Source organism: Panicum virgatum, chromosome 5N, assembly GCF_016808335.1.
Source record: "Panicum virgatum strain AP13 chromosome 5N, P.virgatum_v5, whole genome shotgun sequence".
Lineage (NCBI taxonomy): Eukaryota > Viridiplantae > Streptophyta > Magnoliopsida > Poales > Poaceae > Panicum > Panicum virgatum.
The window spans coordinates 39,055,648-39,076,983 of record NC_053149.1 but is presented as its reverse complement, the minus strand read 5'-3'; the positions used below and the strand labels follow the sequence as shown (position 1 = coordinate 39,076,983).

Sequence of the window (21,336 nt, the reverse complement as noted above, 5' to 3'; positions counted from 1 at the left end):
TTCTGTTCTATCAATGCATCTAGCTATGACAAGAAAACTAAATACTCCCTGTATCCCAAAATATAGCTATCTTTAGATATTGTTTCCAAGAACCTTTTAAACTTTAACGATGGATATTAAAGAAGAATCATAAAGATTAATAACATAAAATGATATTTGTTGATTCAAAATGAAACCAACTAACATAACATGTAACCTTTTCAATTTAAAATTAATTATTTGAAGATATTATTGGTCAAAGATTAAAATGTTTGACTTTGACCAAGTATTTAAGTTGTTATATTTTGGGACGGAGGTAGTAGAAAACGGCTTCTTTACTGAAAAGGGAAAATTAGGAAAAACATAAAGCCAGGAATCAATGCTAAAAATGAAAACAATGTGGTTCTTTAAGAAAAAAAAACAGAGATTCTCCCAAAATAATTGAACATATAGAATAATTTAGTCCTATTGGGAATCAAAGAATCCACATCCTAGAAGCAGGAACTTATGCATGAAAGCAATAGAGATTGCGTGGAAAGATTGATTGATTAGGGTAAACAGATGTGTTACATATATAGGCAAGGAGGGGGAGAGGTTTATAGAATATACCAATCAGGATCCCCTTGCCTAACCTAATCACCAAGGCACGGCACAGGAGCCGGCCAAAGCCCAGGCGCAACACACGCCTGGGCTCATCACGCATACACACATACAATGTCTAACAATACAGATCATCAATCAGCTACAGATATTTTTTTAAAAAAATGAATGTATTAAATAAGTATTTTATGTTTGATCCTTAATATCCCATTCTTAGAGGGAGGCAAAGAAAGATGAGAGGACATGCCCTACATTACATCCAGTTTTGTTTGATTCACAACAAACTAATAAGAGCTGAATGTGAATTTTAATCTACACTCCAGTAAAGGAACTACATACATTCTCCTAAACAACATATCAAGATAAACAATACAACTTAGCAACATGAGGAGCACATCATGGATTGCGTTTGACTGGGACGAAAATTCTCGCTTTTTCCATGCTGCTGTGTCCGGGAGGCGCCGGAAAAATTCTATCCATTGTCTTGAACACGATGGCAATCTGTTCTTTGCCCACGATGCCAAGAGCGATTGTCCGTGATTTTTATGTCTCCCTCCTTGGCACGGCACATGACACGTCCTGGCACTTCTGCCTTTCAGACTTGTACCCCTAACTCGACGTCGCCAGTCTTGATCTCGCTGGTCCGTTCTCGGCTGAGGAAATTGCTTATGCTCTGTTCAGTATGGACATGCATTCCAGATTTCCAGTCCAGGTCCTGATGGCTTCAGCCCTTCCTTTTATAAACACTTTTGGGCCTCCGTTAAACTGGCGCTTCTTGATCTACTCGCCGACTTCCACGCCGACACGCTTCTCCTTGATGGTCTTAACAGAGCTCATCTGGTCCTGCTGCCCAAAAGGGATGGGGTCCATTCTGCTGATGCGTTTCGTCCGATCTCTCTTCAAAATTGCCCCATAAAACTCTTTTCCAAGGTGATGCTCAACGGTGCTAGAGGATCAATTCCAGTGTATTCCTCCAAACCCTAGAAGGGTGGGATATATAGTTCCTATACATGGGCTCACATATACACCAACACCCCCCGCAGTCTGAACTACCGGCGCAGCGGTGTTCAAGACTGGACAACAAGAAAGCCAACACCCCCCCCCCCCCCGCAGTCTGAACAACCGGCGCAGCGGTGTTCAAGACTGGACAACGAGAAAGTACACGCAGGGCAAATACCCCCGCAGCCACAACTAGCCACCTGCTACGTTGAGGCTGGAGCGAAACTCCGAGAAGGTCGAGGAGGGTAGTCCCTTAGTGAAGATGTCGGCAAACTGTGAGGTGGTTGGGACATGGAGTACCCGAACATCGCCGATGGCGACCCTGTCGCGCACGAAGTGCAAGTCGATCTCCACATGCTTCGTCCGCTGATGCTGAACGGGGTTGGTGGAGAGATACACGGCGCTAACGTTGTTGCAGTAGACGAGCGTGCTCTTGGTGAGCGGGCTGTGGAGTTCTGCCAAGAGCTGTTGTAGCTAGGACGCCTCCGCCACGCCGTTAGAGACAGCCCGGTACTCCGCCTCGGCACTGGAGCGGGAGACAACCGGCTGCCGCCGCTTGGACGACCAGGAGACCAGGTTGCCGCCCAGGAAAACAGCGTAGCCGGAAGTGGAGCGGCGAGTGTCCGGACAGCTAGTCCAGTCAGCGTCGGTGTAGACAACCAACTCAGCAGAGGACGAGCGGTGAAGAACCAGGCCGAGGTCCACAGTGCCACGGACGTAGCGGAAGAGACGCTTCAGCGTAGCAAACTGTGACTCCCGGGGGTCATGCATATGGAGACAGACCTGCTGAACAGCGTAGTTGAGGTCCGGACTGGTGAAGGTGAGGTACTGCAAGGCACCGGCCAGACTCCGGTAGGTAGTCAGATCAGCCACAGGATCACCTAGATCAGCAGACAGCTTCGCCTGAGTGTCGACAGGAGTGGAGTGGGGCTTGCAATCAGTCATCCCAGTCCGCTTCAGAATATCGAGTGCATACTGCCGCTGGTGAAGGAGAAGGCCAGACGGGCGAGGCTCAATAGTGACACCCAAAAAGTGGTGGAACTGACCAAGATCCTTCATAGCAAACTCCTGCTGCAGAGAGGAGATGACGTGCTGAAGTAACTGCTGACTGGAGGCTGTGAGCACAATGTCATCGACATAGAGCAGCAGATAAGCAGTCTCATCCCCACGGCGGTAGATGAAGAGAGACGTGTCAGACTTGGCCTCGGTGAACCCCAATGTCAGCAGGAACGTGGCGAACCGAGAATATCATGCCCGAGGAGCCTGCTTCAGACCATAGAGAGACTTGTTGAGCCAGCAGACCATGTCCGGACGACTGGAGTCCACAAATCCCGCTGGCTGAGAGCAGTAGACTGTCTCTGACAGAGTGCCATGAAGAAACGCATTCTTCACATCCAGCTGGTGAACAGACCAAGAGCGAGAGAGCGCAAGCGAGAGGACCGCGCACGCCGTAGCGGGCTTCACCACTGGACTGAAGGTCTCATCATAGTCCACACCAGACCGCTGGGTGAAACCCCGGAGAACTCAGCGAGCCTTGTAGCGCTCCAGTGTGCCGTCAGCCCGACGCTTGTGCGTCCAGATCCACTTGCCTGTGACCACATTGCAACCAGACGGACGGGGCACGAGGTCCCACGTCTGGTTGGCAAGAAGAGCCGCATACTCCTCTTCCATCGCGCGACGCCAGTGAGGATCCGCCAAGGCGTCACGGACAGAGGAGGGTACCGGAGAGACCCGCAGCTCCCCCTCGGTGGCGGAGAGAGTCACGGCCTGAGACGCCATCCGCCGAGTCACCATGGGATGGATATGTCGAGGATCCCGATGGACGACTGGCGGGTGGTACACCGCCGGCTCGACTCGAGAGCGAACCGGCGGAGGTGGCGGCGGCGACGGCGACGGCTCCGGTGTAGGCGTCGCAGGAGCCTCCGGAGCCGGAGGCGGCGCCGGTGCCGGTGCCGAACGACGCTGGGACACCTGCACCGGCTGAGCGTACCGCGCAGGTGCAGGAGGAGGCACCGGGGCCGCGCGTGGCACATCAGGAGACCCCGGGGCCGCGCACGGCACGACAGGAGGTCCTGGGGCCGCGCGCGGCGCGACAGCGGGCACCGGGGCCACACGTGGCGCAGCAGGGATCACCGGAAGCGGTGCCGGTGTGCCGGGAAAACCTGCAGGGAAAGGGCAGACAGGTAAAGGTAGCTGAACCATCGGGTCGGTCAGAAACAGAGACTCCAACTCGGGGTCAGGAGAAGGTGTGGAGGAGATGGAGTAGGGGAAATCCGACTCGTCAAACACGACGTGTCGGGAGATCAGGACGCGGCGAGAGATGAGATCAAAGCATCGGTACTCCTTGTGGTCAGGGAAGTAACCAAGGAACACACAACGAGTCGAGCGGGGCGCCAGCTTGTGAGGAGTAGTGGCGGAGATGTTAGGGTAACATGCACACCCGAAGACCCGAAGGTGGTCGTAGCGAGGAGGGGTACCGAAGAGAGCGTGGTGTGGAGTGGGAGACGGAGAAGCAGTGGATGGAAGACAGTTAAGTAAGTAGGTGGCGGTGTGGAGGCTCTCGGCCCAGAAGCGTGGGGGCAGAGAGGACTAGATCAGAAGGGTGCGCATGATGTCGTTCGTCGTGCGAATCATCCGCTCTACCTTGCCGTTCTGGGGAGAGGTATATGGACAAGACATACGCAGCTGAACACCCCGAGAGAGGAAGAAGAAACGGGAGGTGGAGTTATCGAACTCACGCCCGTTGTCACACTGGACGGCCTTAATGGTGAGGCCGAACTGAGTGGACACCCAGGCAAAGAAGTGGAGGGTGGGAAAGGTCTCAGATTTGGCGCGCAAGGGCAAAGTCCAAGAGTAGTGTGAGAAACCATCGACCACCACCAGATAGTATTTGTAGCCAGAAAGGTTGAGAATAGGAGAGGTCCACAGGTCCCTGTGAACAAGATCAAAGGCATGCGTCGCATGCGAAGAAGCAACAACAACAACAACATAGTATTTTTTCCCAAGCAAGTTGGGGTAGACTAGAGATGAAACCCAAAAGAAATAAGTTCAAGGTTCAGGCACATTGATAGCTAGTCTCCAAGCACTTCTATCCAAAGCTATCTCTTTAGATATATTCCAATCCTTAAGGTCTCTCTTAACTGACTCATCCAACGTCAGTTTAGGTCTACCTCTACCCCTCTTTACATTATCGACCCGCTCAAGAACCCCATTACGCACCGGCGCCTCAGGAGGCCTTCGTTGGACATGTCCAAACCATCTCAGCCGATGCTAGGTAAGTTTCTCCTCAATTGGTGCCACCCCGACCCTATCCCGAATAACTTCGTTCCGGACTCTATCCATCCTTGTGTGCCCGCAAAACGACTGCAACATCCGCATTTCTGTTACACTCAGTTGCTGGACATGTCGCCTTTTTGTAGGCCAACATTCAGCACCGTATAACATCGCCGGACGAATTACTGTCCTATATAATTTGACTTTTAGCTTTTGTGGCACCCTCTTGTCACAAAGGATGCTAGAAGCTTGCCGCCATTTCAACCAGCCAGCTGAAATTCTATGCCAAACATCTTCATCAATGTCGCCATCCTTTTGTAGCACCGATCCTAAATACCGAAAAGTATCCTTCTGGACCACCACTTGCCCATCTAGACTAACGTCTCCCCCCTCATGCCTAGTCACACTGAAATTGCACATCATGTACTCGGTCTTGGTCCTACTAAGTCTGAACCCTTTCGACTCTAATGTGCGTCTCCACAGCTCTAACTTCCTATTAACCCCTGCCCTACTCTCGTCAACTAGCACCACATCATCAGCAAAGAGCATACACCAAGGGATCTCACCTTGTATATCCCTTGTGACCTCATCCATCACTAAAGCAAATAAATAAGGGCTCAATGCTGACCCCTGGTGTAGGCCTATGTTAATAGGAAAGTCAGTGGTGTTGCCATCACATGTGCGGACAAACGTCGTTGCATCCTTGTACATATCCTTAATGACTTTGTTGCCATCACATGTGCTTCTCCAAGGCATGCGAAGAAGAAGAGGAAAAAAGAAGCCGAACATGGCGACCAAGCTGGCACGCATGGCAGAGGTGCTCAGCAGGAGCCCTAGTACAAGGAACATCGGTACTATGACCGAGCTGAGCCAGAACGTCGCGGCCAGGTTGACCGAGACGGCAGTGCCAGGTGGTGGAACACGGCGTCGCGGCAAAAGCGGCATGGGCTTGCAATACAAGGTGTACATGTGGCTTGCAATACTAGAAGGTGTACATGCCCGATATGGGCCGCCCAATATGGGCCTACACGCCCAATATGGGCCTCAAGTATACGCACACAGCTATACATTCTATCATGGACGCCGCGTGCGGGTGGCGGCTGCGTGAGGGAGGCGACTGGGAGCTAGGCACTCGGCGGTAGGTCAAAAGCAATAGGATGGTGGTTAGTTGGGCTGGGCCGTATCCAATAATGGGCTGAGACGTTTCTAATCTTGAGTTTCAGGCCCAATTAAACTGGGATACGCGGACACGGCGTGGATACGTATCCTGGCCGTATCCCGCGCGTATCTGTTTCGGATACGTATCCGATACGGGATATGCATGCCCCCTGACGTATCCGTGTTTTAGAGGAAGGAGGCACCCGAGTCGGCGATCCACTCGGTGCTGACCGGCGGCGTCCGCCCCATGGCGCTGAAGGACTGCGCCAGTGCGGCCTGGTCCCACCCCCCAGGCCAGGTCGGATGCTGGCTGGGCTGAGCGGGCATGGTCCAGAACAGCGCGCCCGCGGCCTGCATAGGCGGGGCGGCGGCGAACAGGGGAGTAGCACCGGTGAACATGGCCGCCGACTGGACTGAGGACGAGCCCCCCCCCCCCGACCCTGAAACGGCCACATCGGGATGCGCCCTGCCCATGGGGTGCTGAAGGATGGCCAGGGCGTACCTCCAGGGGGGGCAGGAGCAGGAGTGGGAGCCGGAGTCGGGGTCGGGGTGCCCCGACGGCCTCCACCAGTACCACTAGAAGTAGCGCCGCCAGCACCACCCTCACGTCCGCCCCGACGACGACGCCCGCGGCCTCCCCCACTCCCGGTCTGGCCGGTGAGGAGCACCAAGGAGGGGGTCGGGCCGGGGTCCAGATCCAGAGGGCGGATCCTAGTGGGAGGACAGAGCACCATGCTCGGTGAAGGGGGCGACGGGCTGAAGACGCTCCCAAACGAAGGCAGACGCACGGATGCGCTCCTGAGCATCCGAAGCCTCGGACTTGGCGGCGAGGAAGGCCGCGGCGAGTGCAGCTTCGGCTAGAGCAGCTCGGCCGACGATCGGCGGCCCGCGGAAGGCAGCGGAGGCGAACGGCGCGTCCGCGGGGGGGCATGCCGAGTGCAGGCCATGGAGGGGGAGTAGCATCGGCGGCGTCGGCGCGCGCGGCGACCGCGGCGGCGTCCTCGGCGGCGGTGGCGTCAGCGGTGGCGGCGCCCCCGGCCGGAGCGGGCTCAAGGACGGCCAGGGCGGCGGTCGGAGCACGCCAGGCCGAGACGGCTGCGTCGGCGGCGGTGCCCTCGGCGCGCGCATCGGCCGCAGCTCCCGCGGCCTGCACAGGCGGGGCGGCGGCGAGCAGAGGAGCGGAGGCAGGGGCCGCGGCGGCCAGAGGAGCGGCCTGGGCGGCAGTGCCAGGGGCACCCGCGCCCGCGCCCTGGGCCGCGGCGGCAGGGGCCGCGGCGGCCACAAGCGCGACGGCGGCGGCCAGAGGAGCGGCCTGGGCGGCAGCAGGGGCAGCGGTGGCAGCGGCAGCGTCCGCCGCGCCCGCGCCTGCGCCGGCGGCGGCGTCCGGAGGTGGAGGAGGCGCGCCAGGGCCACCGGCGGCGGCGGAAAACGCGGCGGCGTCGGCGGCAAGGGGTGTGCGGGCGGAGCTGCGGCCAGATCCGCGAAGCAGAGGAAGGGGAAATGGCGCCGGTAGCAGGGGAGAGGGAGGGGGAGGGAGAGAGGTGGCGCCAGCGGCCGGCCGGCCATGGGGCGGCGGCGGCGGCGGCGCCTATAGAGGAAGAGGAGGGGAAACCCCAACCCAAGCTGATACCATGTGTCGGTACCCTGTAGCAGGGATACCCACTCTTGCCGCAGCAAGGCAGGACCCGCGTAGTTATCCATAACTACGCGTAAGGACGGAGTAGCCAAGCCCCACCGGTCAGGATCTTTCCTCACCAGGCCAACGGCCCCGGACCCGCTCCCCGCCTGGGGATGGATCCGGAGACGCCACGTGTCTCTAAGGAAGGGAAGCTCCGAGCTGGCAGCCGAGGCCTCGGACCCCCCCAAAGGGGTCCGGGACCTCTTGCGCCATCCGGACCCCCCCTTTTAGCGTGTGGGGGTCCAGAGCCGCCACGTGCCCCAGTGGCACGGGCGCGGGCTCGTGCGCGAGTCCTCCGCAAGGAGACTCGCCCACCCACCGCATTTAATGCGGGTGGTTGAGGCGTGTTCTGTCGCCGCGGCATACGGGACAGCCTTTGTCAGACCTCACTGTGCACCGCGTATTACCAAGGTGCACAGTGCGGCCGCCTGTGCCGCGCCCGCTCAGAGCACGTCTGCAGCATTAAATGGATACGACGGCACGGCACTTTTCCATCATGACCGCCTACGCCGCTCCCTACAGCCGTTCAGCTACGTGGCAGGCGACGCCACTAGCTACGTCTGGCATCGTCCCGACAAGACGGCGCCTGGACATGATGAAAGAGGGACACCAGGAGCAGGCAAGGGATTACAGAAGAGAGATCCCCGCTGCCTGCAACGCCATGATGTATGAACAGTACGTTAGTTTATACTACACCGTTGGGCCCACTTGTCGGGGACGCAACAGCCATGTACGCGCCTCCCTTGAGATATAAAAGGGAGGCGCTCGCTGCGTCCAGGGGGAGGGGAAGCTCTCCACACACACACACCAGCCCTGGTGAGCTCGCTCGCTCTCGTGGAAAGGCAATACAACACACAGTGGACGTAGGGTATTACGCTCCGACGGCCCGAACCACTCTAAATCTTGCTGTGTTCATCGTGTTCTTGAGTGAGATCTAACTGGAACTAGGTAACCCCCGAGTACACACCCTCTGGGCTAGGGCGGGTGCCTTCCGCCACCCGGCCGTGGTTTGCAGCACCACGACATTTGGCGCGCCAGGTAGGGGGCGTTAGCTGGTCGCAGTTCATCTCCTCTTCGTCCCCATGGTTCGTGTGGACGACGTAGAGATGACGGAGGGTGTGGCGTCCTCCACGCCACACGCCCCTCGTGTTCCTGCTCCAGGGGCAACTGTGCCTGCGGAGCAGCCACCGTCGGTGGCAGCGCGCGCTGCTCGCCGGCAAGAGTCAGGGCGCCCATCAAGGGCCCCCTCACAAGCTGCGAGCGGCGGAGCGCTGGCAGCGGCTAGGGAGTTGCTTCGCAACCCCCCGGCTGAGGCAGCCTCGCCAGACGCCCTGAAGCAGTGGCGGAACGACGTTGACCGTCTCCACCTGGCTCAGGCCTCCCCCAGTTCTGCAAGGACTGGGCAACGACCTCCGCCCGGCAACGCGGTGGTACCTTACCACCAGCGTCAGGGCGGTGCGTCGGCGTCCGTGCGCTCCCCTACTGTGGAGTGCACGAACAGAAGACCTGCGGGCGGAGCTCAACCGCCGGCGCGCGGGAGAGGATGCCCGCGTCTCCGTTGAGAGGGCGCGAGAGCGCCGTCTTAACATTGAGGGCCGTAACCTCAATGCCGACTTGGACGTGGTGGCACCCAAGCCCCCGGTGAACGCCCGGATACAGCCAGGCGCACCAGTTGCTGGGGTGGGCTGCGCTGGCGGACCACCTCCGAGCAGTGGCATGGCCATCCAAGTTCCGCCCCCACGTGCCGGAAAAGTACGACGGTACCACTAACCCGTCGGAGTTCCTGCAGGTGTACGTTACTGCCATCACAGCGGCTGGTGGTAACGGCGCCGTCATAGCAAGCTACTTTCATGTAGCCTTGTCTGGGCCAACCCGGACTTGGCTCATGAACCTCACACCTGGGACGATCCAGTCCTGGGAAGAGCTCTGTGCGAGGTTCACAGCGAACTTCGCCAGTGCGTACCAGCAGCATGGTGTGGAGGCCTTCATCTCGCGCTTCACCAAGGTACGGGGTACCATTCCTCGTATCTCAGATGCATCTATTATCACTGCTTTCCGCCAGGGGGTACGTGACGAGAAGATGCTCGAGAAGCTGGCGACGCACGAGGTGGAAAGCGTCACTACGCTTTTCTCCCTGGCAGACAAGTGTGCCAGGGCCGCTGAGGGTCGTGCATGGCACTCAGCCCCCCATAGCGGAGACGCCAAGGCTGGCGGCTCCAGTGCTACCGCTCAGGGCGGTGGCAAGAAGAAGAAGAACAAGAACCAGAATCGCGGGGAACCGCAATCTGGCGGACCAGTCGTTGCAGCAGTGGCGCCAGTGGCGGCGCCGGCTGCAGCAGCAGCGGCTGGGGGCCAAAATGCACATGGCAAACGCCCTCGCCCGCAAGGTGGGAGCGGAGGTTCATGCCCAGTGCATCCCACCGCTCGCCACAGCGCCGCTGACTGCCGCGAGATCCAAAAGCTCGCGAAGCGGGTCGGTGGGCGGCGTGAGCAGTCCTCCAAAGACGCCTCACCTCCTCCTCGCCAGCGAGCCGGCAAGGAGAAGGTCTCCGACAACGGGGCTGCCGCCGGGGAGAAGGAGCTGGGGTACCAATCCCCCGCTCGAGAGCTGAAGGGCGTCTACCACGACGATGACTCCGATTCCGACAACGGCGACCGCCGCAAGAAGCTGTACGTAATGTACGGCGGAAGCTGGGAGCTTGTCTCCCGACGGGACGTGAAGACCCTTCGCCGAGAGGTCCTCTCGGTGAAGCCGGGGGTCCCGAAAGCGGCGCCGCACCAGAGGTGGATGAACACCACCATCTCTTTCGGGCCATCCGACTGCCCGGAGAATATGGCCGGAGCTGGTGTACTACCTCTAGTCACCGCTCCCGTCATATCCAACGTAAGGCTCTATCACGTGCTGATTGACGGAGGGGCTGGCCTCAATGTCATCAGCTATGCAGCGTTCAAGCAGCTGCAGATCCCGGAGTCCAAGCTGACTCCCTCTCGCCCATTCTCTGGAGTGGGCCCACACCCGGTGTTCCCTCTGGGGAGCATCACATTGCCGGTCACATTCGGGACCGAGGAGAACTTTCGCACAGAGAGCGTTCTGTTTGATGTTGCGGAAGTAAACCTCCCGTTCAACGCCATCATTGGCCGGCCGGCGCTCTACCGCTTCATGGCCATTGCTCATTATGGGTATTTGGTCTTGAAGATGCCTTCCCCTGCCGGAGTCCTCACCGTGCAGGGCGACCGCACCGCTGCCGTCGCTGCAGTTGAGAGACTGCATGCTCTGGCGGCAGAGGCTGCACGTTCCGAGGAGGATCCGTCCACCTCGCAACTCAAGGCGCCTGCAAAGGTTCCCAAGGTCCAACCGTCCGATCCGGACCATGTTCCCGTGAAGACAGTGCAGATTGGAGCGGACTCCACCAGGACCACCCGCATCGCGGGGAACCTGGAGGAGAAATAGGAAGACGCGCTCATCGCTTTCCTCCGGGCAAATGTCGACGTGTTCGCCTGGGAACCGTCATAGATGCCCGGGATCCCCAGGGAAGTGATCGAGCACAATCTGAGGATCTACCCCGACGCCACGCCGGTGCGCCAGAAGCCTCGGAAGCAGTCCGTGGAGCGACAAAACTTCATCCGCGAAGAAGTCCACAAGCTCCTACATGCCGGCTTCATCGAGGAGGTCCACCACCCCGAGTGGTTGGCCAATCCGGTCGTCGTCCCAAAGGCCAACGGGAAGCTTCGGATGTGCATCGACTACACCAGCCTCAACAAGGCATGTCCTAGAGACCCCTATCCTCTTCCGCGTATCGATCAGATCGTGGACTCCACCTCCGGGTGTGACCTTTTGTCTTTCCTAGATGCATACTCTGGTTTTCACCAGATTCAGATGTCTAGAGAGGATAGGAAGCATACTGCCTTTGTAACAGTAGATGGGCTTTATTGCTACATTGTCATGCCGTATGGTCTAAGGAATGCCTTACCCACGTTTGTACAAGCTATGAACAAAACCTTCTGTAATCTAATTAGAGATGTTGTTGAGGTTTATGTCGATGACATTGTGGTCAAGACTAAGGTAGGGTCAACACTAGTGGAGGACCTGTCCCTCGTCTTCGACCGGCTCCGCACCACGCGCACGAAGCTGAATCCCGAGAAGTGCATCTTCGGCGTCTCAGCAGGGAAGCTGCTGGGTTTCCTGGTCTCACATCGAGGCATCGAGGCAAACCCAGCCAAGATCAAGGCGATCGAAGCGATGAGGCCTCCTGGCCGCATCAAGGATGTCCAGAAGCTCACTGGATCTCTCGCTGCTCTTAACCGCTTCATATCGAGGCTAGCAGAGAGGGCCCTCCCCTTCTTCAAACTATTGAGGAGGTCCGGTCCATTTTCTTGGACCGAAGAGGCTGAACAGGCCTTCCTGGAGCTGAAGCAGCACCTCACCTCGCTGCCAGTATTGGTGGCTCCAGAGCCCGGTGAGCCGTTGTTTCTGTATCTTGCTGCGTCTGCGGAGGCAGTCAGCATGGTGCTGGTCGCCGAAAGGACGGAGCAAGCTCGCCAGGGGGACACCAGGGTCTCCCCGGCCAAAGATGGTGAGCCGGACCCCGGACACGGGGGCCCGTCAGCCTCACCTCTGCCTGAAGCCCCGGACCCCGCACAAGGGGGTCCGGACGAGCCTTGTGCTAGTGGGAACCCAGAGCCGCTGGGGGCCCAAGGACCTGATGTGGTGGATAAGGGCGAGCCGGACCCGGTAACCAGGGTCCGGACCGTCCAAAAGCCAGTTTACTACGACAGTGAAGTCCTCCACGAGGCGAAGGCTAGGTATCTTGAGACGCATAAGCTTATCTATGCAATACTTATTGCGTCCAGGAAACTGCGCCACTACTTTCAGGCACACCGAGTTGTCGTAGTGACCTCTTACCCGTTAAGAGCGATCCTGCACAACTCCAACGCCACAGGCAATATCGCCAAATGGGCGGCAGAGCTGGCCGAGTTCCAACTGGACTTCCAGCCACGCCATGCAGTCAAGAGCCAGATCCTGGCCGATTTCATAGCAGAATGGACTCCTTTCCCAAGCAATCCTGGGGGTCCGGTCGTCAACACTGGACCCCCGGAGCCGGAAATCAAGGCATCAGTCTTCACCGAGCCCCACTGGACACTCTTCTTCGACGGGTCCGCCCGCGAAAAGTGGGCCGGAGCTGGTGTGGTCCTCATCAACCCAAACGGAGATCAGCTGAAGTATATGGTGCACCTTGAGTTCAAGGCCACCAACAACATGGCGGAGTACGAAGCTCTGATCTTTGGCCTGACGCAAGCCCTCTCATTGGGGGTCCGGCAGCTCCTGGTGAAGGGGGACTCCCAGCTAATCATCAAACAGGTCCGAGGGAATTGCAACTGCAACAATCCCCAGCTCGCGGCATACCTCATACACGTGAGGAAGCTCGAGAAGGACTTCGACGCCTTGGAACTACAACACGTTCCCCGCGAGCACAACTCAGCAGCAGATGATCTCTCTGCAAGAGCATCTACCTGGGCACCCGTGCCCGAGGGTGTCTTCGAAAGACGGCTGCTGAGACCTACCGCCCTGCCTGCCGAGCTAGGCGAAGGGGATCAAGCTAGCACCTCAAAGCCAGCGGTCCCAGCAGCACTCCACCTGTGGTGCCCAACCTGGGCCGTGTGTCCTATTGAGGATCCTGGTGACCTCGCAGAGCCACACCCACCTACTCAGGGAGCTCCCGATGCATGGATCTCCGAGATCCGGGGCTACCTGAAAGATAACATCCTCCCTGATGACGATGTGTCCGCTGAGCGCATAGTCCGATTGGCTAAACGCTATGCGGTGGTAGAAGGGGATCTCTACCGCCGTGGCGCCAACGGTGTCCTCATGCGGTGCATTTCCCAGGGAGAGGGCCGCGAGTTGCTCGCGGAGATCCATGGAGGCGAGTGCGGAAGTCATTCCTCCTCTCGCACGCTTGTTGGCAAGGCCTTTCGGCATGGCTTCTACTGGCCAACAGCACTCCAGGATGCGGCTGAGCTGGTGAGGTCCTGCAAAGCATGCCAATTCCATGCAAAGCAAATACACACCCGGCTCAAGCTCTGCAGATGATTCCGCCCTCATGGCCATTCGCTGTGTGGGGGTGTGGATATCCTGGGGCTATTCCCCCGGGCTGTTGGCGGGTACCAGTTCCTCTATGTCGCCATCGACAAGTTCACCAAGTGGCCGGAAGTTACCCCTGTGGTGAATATCACTAAGAAATCAGCAGTCGCCTTCCTCAGGTCCATTGTATGCAGATTTGGCGTCCCAAGCCGCATCATCGCGGATAACGGGACCCAATTCAAAAGCAGACTCTTCCAAAAGTACTGTGAGGACATTGGCATCCAGCTATGCTTTGCGTCCGTAGCACATCCTCGCAGCAATGGACAAGTTGAGAGAGCGAATGCAGATATCCTCAGGGGACTCAAGACCCGCACCTACAACTGCTTGAAGAAGCATGGTGCCAAATGGGAGGACGAGCTTCCATGCGTGCTATGGGGCAATCAGACCACACCCAGCCGAGCCACCGGGGAGACTCCGTTCTTCCTGGTCTACGGGGCTGAAGCATGCCTTCCCCCAGAAATTCACCTGGGCTCACCACGGGTCCAGGCCTTTGACGAATCCATGCAGGAACAGCTGCGGCGCGACGACATGGACTTCGTTGATGAGCGAAGGTGGCGAGCAGCAATCCGAAATGCACGCTACAACCAGGCGCTCCGACGCTATCATCAACGGTTCGTGCACGGTAGGGAGCTCCGGGCTGGCGACCTCGTCCTCAGACGGATCCTGAGCCGAGCAGGGCTCCACAAACTTTCCCCCAGCTGGGAGGGGCCCTTCAAGGTTACAGAGGTATGCCGGCCCGGATCCGTTCGCCTCGCCACAGAAGATGGAGTGCCGCTGCCCAACCCATGGAACATAGAGCATCTGCGTAAGTTCTACACCTAGGCAGAGCCGGAAAATAATCCTTTCCTTTGTAATAAGATAGAGTTACCGTGCGGCCCAGAGCGGTTGGGGGCCACCCTCGTAAACCCGACCTCTGGCATCCATCGCACCGTCGGCTAACGCGCGGCCCAGAACGGTAGAGGTCTGACCTCGTAAACCCGGTCTCTGGCATCCATCGCGCAAGCCATCTACATCAAGATTGCAAAGGAAATAATTTCTCTCAGTTCTGTCTTTGTGTCAAAATTTAAATTCGCATGCCGATTCTCAAGTTTTTACCTCTCTAACCCCCGCGGGGACCTCTGCCCTTGTTGCTACAACTAAGATCTGAGCTGAGTTGCTGGACTGCCGTACAGATCCGGACCCTCTTGCTGCTGGAGAGGAGTCCAGACCCTTAGGGACCTACTCTGGAGAGCGGGTGCTTGTTTCCTGGGGTGGTCCGGAGTCCTGTGTAGCCACTTAGCTGGTTCCGTACCCAAAAGCCTACACACTCCACCACCCTGTAACGAGTACTCTAGTACCTGGAGTCGGGTAATTAAGGGCCCGGACCCCGTTCCAACTCAAGAGCTGGTTTCCTAAGTCCAACACGGCATGTCTTGTCCTATGAGCTTCTTCCATATGTCATTTGCATTGGTGAGGCTCTTGACTCTATTGAATTCATTTACATCAAGAGCACTAAAGAGCACATTAACCCCTTGATCATTTAGTGTCTCATTTTCCTCATCTAGGGGTGTCAAACTCTTTGGGTCCAAAATGACATATCCATCATTTACTACTCTCCATAGCTTTCTACTCATGGCTTTGAGATGAGCCGACATCCTAGTCTTCCAATAATCATAATTGTTCCCATCAAAGAACGGTGGCTTCCCAACATGAATCCCATGATCACTAGTCATTGTTCTACTCCAAGATGGTTAAATCCTTAATTAATGGAGTACTTAGCTCTGGTACCACTTGTAGGATCAAGAACACCGACTAGAGGGGGGGTGAATAGGCGGTTTAAAAACTAAACCCAACAACACTAGAGAAATTTAATTAGTAACAAAGGAAAGCCCTATGTCAAGCTATTACAATCTCTAGATGGGTTTGCAACCTAGGGTGACAAGACACGAATTAAGCTCTAGTAAAGTAAATTGCTCAAAGTAAAGACAAGAATAAAAGAGAGCAAGAGTAGTAACCGAGCTTGACACAAGAATATATCCCGTGGTGTCGATGACTTGCCGGTCACCCCTAATCCACGTTGAGGTGGATTCCAAGAATCAACCGCTCCTCTATCAAGAACCTCTTGATCTTGAGCCGGCTTGAATCAAGGAACCGCTCCACACCTCGATTCCACTAGAGTTGCTCTTCACCACTCCGGTGAGGTGAGCACAAGACCTCTCACAACCGAAATCGGGGCTCCTCAACAATCTCCTTGGAGGTGCTCCACGAAATCCACTTCTCCAAGCCGTCTAGGGAGCGGCAACTCCCAAGAGTAACAAGTTGATGACGCTTGCTTGAAGTTTCCCTAATGCCACAAAGCTCAAACTCTTGATGCAATGCACTAGGAAGCTCTCACACTCTTAAAAATGCAATCTCTAAGCAAGTGTGTGTGAGAGAGGGATGCCTTAGCTCTAATGTGTCAAGAATGCTATCCAAATGGCCAAGAGAGTCACCCAATGGCCGGGCATTGGGTATATATAGACATCCCTCCAAAAACTAGCCGTTACACTCTTTTCTGCGAAGTCGCGGACCGTCCGCGATTCAAAAACCGGACTGTCCGCCGTTATAAACCAGTGAGTCAGAGTGCATTTAATGCATGTCAGAACTAGCCGTTAAGCCCTGGCGGACCGTCCGCGCCCCAGTGGCGGACCGTCCGCAGTTAAGAGTTCCAACCCCACCAGAGACTAACAACGTCTCTGGAACAATTTTGAGATTAGCCTGCGGACCGTCCGCGCCTCAGGAGCGGACCGTCCGCAGTTTAACTTTGAAGCCCACACCAGAGAGACACCCTTTCTGGTAAAAAATGAAAAACAGTAGCGGACCGTCCGCCCACCTGGGCCGGACTGTCCGCCAGCCCACCAGAGCCTCTGCAAGCTCTCTGGAACGATCGCGGACTGTCCGCCCCTCTGGGCCGGACAGTCCGCCAGCCCACCAGAGCCTCTGCAAACTCTCTGGAACGGGCGCGGACTGTCCGCCCCTCAGGTGCGGACTGTCCGCCGTTACTCAGAGAGCTCTCGAACTTAGTCTATTTCAAAACTTTTCAAAACGCCGTTAGCCCTCATGCATGCAACTAGATATTTTGAGCAAAATGGCACTAAAGACCCGTCAAGCATGAGTACACAACCCCTCTTGATAGTACGGCTAACTATCCAACAAATCCGGTCACTTTTCATCCACTAAACGCCTTGTGACCGGTAAAATGTAAAAGCCCTATTTTATACCTTTGCCTTGAGCCCCAGCTTTGCTCATCATCTCCAAAACTCCATACGTTCACAACCAAATGTCTTTCATTCGTGAATCAACCTATACTCATCTTCTCAAATGAAATCGTTAATCCACAAACCGTTGTCATTAATTACCAAAACTCGAATTAGGGGCCTAGATGCTTTCACCCTGTCACTGCTGCGAGAGGCCTGGGATGATGAAGCCAGGTCCAGGAAGATCGTGCTGTTTCCTGGAATGGTCCGGAGCCCTGTGTAGCGCCTTAGCCTGGTCCCGTACCCTAAGCCTACACACTCCACCACTCTGTAACAAGCGCTGAGCAACCTGGACCTGCGCATCTAGAGCCCCGGACCTTGTACCAGCCTGGCACTGGTCAGGGATGAGTCCCGCGGGCCTGTTACTAAGCTGTAAATTTGAATTGGTGCACAGGTTAAGTCCGGACTGGTCGTAGCCAGCCTCAAACCATTGAGCCTACCTACCAGGGGGTCCTAGCATCTGCTTCAAAGCCTTCATGCAGATCAAGGTCCAGTCTCAATGGTAGACAGACTCAAAACAACTGAGTCTATCTCCCAGGGGGCCCGGAGCATCCGCTTTGTCCCACACATCACGAACGGATTCTGCATGCGTCAAGCAGCTAAAGTGCAGTATCATTGCTACTATATAAGTGAGCTTGATTCTTTTCTCTGTAGTTCTGTATCCTACACAGGGAACAAGGCGCTTGCTCGTCTTACAAACTATGCAGCCCTATGCCCAACGAGGTCCGGAGTATCTTCTACGCCTCAAGTGGCAGACAGGTCCAAGCAACTGCACCTATCCGCCAGGGGGCCAAGGCGCCGGGGTGCTGCATACCGCAAATCAACAACTGACAAACAGCTAAGTTGAAGTTTCCTCTATTTCAAAAATTTCAGCTAATACAATGTTTGTTACATAGTGCAAAAAGGAAAAAGATACAATCCCAGCCTAAGGGTCCGCAGGCTCTCGCTCGAAGTAGGCGGCGACGAAGTCAACGACCTCCCGCACGTTGTCCCGAGCGGCGGCCTCCATCTCCGCTACAGGGCCATCGACCACGGGCGCCAACGAGATGGTCGGGTCGTGGCTCCGGAGGCATGTCAGGATGTGCTCCGCCACCTGGATTGGGCTCAGCAGAGCTCAGCACTGGGAGGGCGTCAGCTATCAAAGCTGGCGGCTCCGCCACCTGGATTGGGCTCATCCCAAATGGCACCAGTGCGAGGCTCGCTTCGGCTGCCCAGTCAGCGATCCGCTGGGCTCCCGCGCGCTGGTCCTCCTGGTGCTTCCGGACCGCCTCCTGGACCGCATCTCGCACCCGGGTGTCCAGAGCCGCTTTGGCCACCTCCACCTCGCGGGACCTTTCCTCGAGCCCGCGGGATCTCTCCTCGAGCTCGGCCTCCCTCTCCTCCGCCCGGTCCTTCAACTTCTTGAGCGACTCACGCTGGCGCCCGAGTTCCTTTTCTATGCCGGTGGCGTGGGCCTCCCGCTTGGCGAGGGATTTCCGGCCCTCCTCCAAAACCGCCTCGTCGGCAGTCAGCTGGCGGGCTCTCTCCTGCAGTTATTCACGCCATCCCTGCAGAGTCGCAGAGAAGACGTCGAGCTCCTGCCTCCGGACCTCGAGGTCCTCGCTGCGAGTCTCCAGCTCGGACTGTCGAGCCGCGAGGTGGGCCTCGAGGTCGGACCGCTGAGCCGCGAAGCCAATAACCTCCAGAGTGAAATCCTGCTCCCGCTGCGCCAGGGATTTCTCTCGGTTCGACACTGCAAGCTCCCGGTCAAACACCTTCCTAAGGTTGGCTCGGTAGGCCTCTTGGTCCGCCTTGAGCTTTGACCGAGTTTCTGCAGCGCGGGAGGCTTCAGCCTTCGTATGCGCTTCCAGGCGGGTGTGCCAGTCGGAGAGGCGCTGGCGCTCGCTCTCCAGGGCAGACCACTCCCGCCGGAAGGCCGTCTCGGCGGAGGAGGTTGCCTCTTCGATCGACCGCCGGACCTGGAACATCACCTGGGGGAGGGGAGTCACATCCTCCTCCGGGAGTTGGTGCTGCAGGAGCCGCCTGCCAAAGACCACCTCCAACTCCTCCTCTGCAACAGGACCGGAGCTGGAGGTGGGGGCTTCTGCTGCAAGACTTGTCTCCTCCGCCGCCGCCGCGTCGGATGCGGCAGCGCCCAGCACCGGCGTCGCCTCCGCCACCGCCGCGTCGGGTGCGGCTGCGCCCAGCGCCGGCGCCTCCGCCGCCGCCGCGTCGGATGCAGGTGCGCCCAGCACCGGCGTCGCCTCCGCCACCGCCACGTCGGGTGCGGCTGCGCCCAGCGCCGGCGCCTCCGCCGCCGCCGCGTCGGATGCGGATGCGCCCAGCACCGGCGCCGCCTCCGCCGCCGTCGCGTCGGGTGCGGCTGCGCCCAGAGCCGGCATCTCAGCCGCCGCGGCGTCGGGTGCGGATGCCCCCAGCGCCTGCGCCTCAGCCATCGCTGCGTCGGGTACGGCTGCACCCAGCACCGGCATTTCCACCGCCGCTCTGTCTGCTGCCTCTGCCGCAGGTGCCTCCACCGCCGCGGCATTATGCGCTGCTGAGCCTGGAAATGACACGCCTGTCAGCTCCACATCACACACCACTGGGCTGGCATAGGTCGCTGTACCTGAGGGTCCCGCACCCACTGTCGCCGTTGCTGTCAGCGCACCGAGGCCGCGGCCGCCTGGGCACCAGCTGACGAACCGGCGATGGTAGAGGAACCGCTGGGGCGAGAAGCCCTGGTAACAAAGCGGAGAAGCCTTCAGGAAAAAAGCAGAGCACCGGCGTAAAGGAAGAAAGCAGGATAACACTAACCCAGAAGTACCGGGCACCCAGCGTCCTCGGAGCCCCGGCCTCTTCTCCTGCGGCTGCTGCTGCTGCTGTTGCTGCCGGCGGGAGGAATTCCTCGGCGGCGATGGTGGTGATGCGGCTGCCCCAGAGGATGCGTGGGGGCCGACAGCCCGGGAGCTACCCTGGCCCGCGCCCTCAGAAGACCTCTGGCGCTTCGCGGCGGGATCTGAACCAACGCCCGCGCGCGCGCGTAGCGAGGCGGAAGCCGAGCTGACGTGCGCGTATTAAGCGCTGGCGTGGCCGAGCTTATCGGGAACTGCGCCGGTAGTAAATGATCCGTTTACTCCGGCCGCAAGAATGCCCAGCGTCGCGCGCGTGACTAGGTGTACCACTGTGCGTGGGGGCCACGAGTCAATAAGCCGTTGCGATGTGAAGAGGCAGCGGACAATCCGATGGATGGTCAAAGCCGGTCAAGACCTCTGCAGCAAGAAGCTTCAAGCTATGCAGAAGCCAAATCGCAATAGTGGCCCCACCTGCGGGTTCGTACCTCCCCCAAGGTGGGCCCGGGGGCCACTGTCGGTACCCTGTAGCAGGGATACCCACTCTTGCCGCAGCAAGGCAGGACCCGCGTAGTTATCCATAACTACGCGTAAGGACGGAGTAGCCAGGCCCCACCGGTCAGGCTCTTTCCTCACCAGGCCAACGGCCCCGGACCCGCTCCCCGCCTGGGGATGGATCCGGAGACGCCACGTATCTCTAAGGAAGGGAAGCTCCGAGCTAGCAGCCGAGGCCTCGGACCCCCCCCCAAAGGGGTCCGGGACCTCCTGCGCCATCCGGACCCCCCTTTTACCGTGTGGGGGTCCAGAGCCGCCACGTGCCCCGGTGGCACGGGCGCGGGCTCGTGCGCGAGTCCTCCGCAAGGAGACTCGCCCACCCACCGCATTTAATGCGGGTGGTTGAGGCATGCTCTGTCGCCGCGGCATACGGGACAGCCTTTGTCAGGCCTCACTATGCACCGCGTATTACCAAGGTGCACAGTGCGGCCGCCTGTGCCGCGCCCGCGCAGAGCCCGTCTACAGCATTAAATGGATACGACGGCACGGCACTTTTCCATCATGACCGCCTACGCCGCTCCCTACACAGCCGTTCAGCTACGTGGCAGGCGACGCCACTAGCTACGTCTGGCATCGTCCCGACAAGACGGCGCCTGGACATGATGAAAGAGGGACACCAGGAGCAGGCAAGGGATTACAGAAGAGAGATCCCCGCTGCCTGCAACGTCATGATGTATGAACAGTACGTTAGTTTATACTACACCGTTGGGCCCACTTGTCGGGGACCCAACAGCCATGTACGCGCCTCCCTTGAGATATAAAAGGAAGGCGCTCGCTGCGTACAGGGGGAGGGGAAGCTCTCCACACACACACACCAGCCCTGGTGAGCTCGCTCGCTCTCGTGGAAAGGCA

The 21,336-nt window shown here is 58.0% G+C and overlaps 1 protein-coding gene across 9 annotated transcripts in view; it reads right to left on the bottom strand.

The window, feature by feature from the left end:
- Positions 1-21,336, bottom strand: part of LOC120672312 — a 48,116-nt gene that overhangs the window by 18,388 nt on the left and 8,392 nt on the right. The window lies entirely within an intron of this gene.